Genomic DNA, 815 nt, shown 5'->3' with positions numbered 1-815 from the left:
CCGGAGCGGCTGCTGTAGCCCTACCCAGCCCGAAAAATCCGTTTATTCCAATTCCCAAACCTTGCAGGGTCTGATCCCGCTGGCATGGTTGCAGCTGAAGCAAACCTGCGTGGAATCGGGACAGGGGATGCTGCCGGACATCAGTGCAGTTTGGGAGCTGGAAAACGGTAGATAGAAGTTGGGTCTTTTGGAAAATAAGCCCTAATCGCCAGGAAAAGCCCTTGTCATCGCGAGGGGAGCTGGGAGGGGAGCAGAGCTTGTGGCTGGCACCCCTAACCGTGTCTCTGGACCCACTCGTGGGAGCTCAGCCTGGGCTTCTTTCAAAAGCTGGGTTAGAAAAACCACCTGTGGGGTGAGGCTGAGCCCTCAGCAAAGCCTCGCAGGTGGCTGCATCCATGTCCGCACCACACAGGCAGCGGCTGCCTCCTCTGCTCCTTTCCTGCTTGTTTTTACTTATCGGAGATATTCTCCTCCCTGGTTGTCTCCACCTCCCTTTTGCCTCCTGCCATGCGTGATGTAGCCTAAATATTTCCTTCCATAGCTTCAGGACACTGCTGGGTGTCCTGCCATCTTTGGAGACTGCGAATAATTCCCTTTCTTCATTTATATCATTACCTTGAAGGTATTTATAGAGCCTGATCTTGAGTGGAAAGGAAGACATGACTATATATAAAGCTTAGATCCCTTGGTCTTCAGCTGCTAACTGCCTGAAACTGCTCCTGACTGAAACTTTTCTTCTGTTTGCTGCATGTTTTTGGCTTCACGGGAACATCCTCAGCATTTAAATCCCCATCCTGAGCAAACCGAGAGATGCA

This window comes from Phaethon lepturus, unplaced genomic scaffold (genome assembly GCF_000687285.1).
Source record: "Phaethon lepturus isolate BGI_N335 unplaced genomic scaffold, ASM68728v1 scaffold27477, whole genome shotgun sequence".
Taxonomy (NCBI): Eukaryota; Metazoa; Chordata; class Aves; order Phaethontiformes; family Phaethontidae; genus Phaethon; species Phaethon lepturus.
This window is presented reverse-complemented; position numbering follows the sequence as displayed.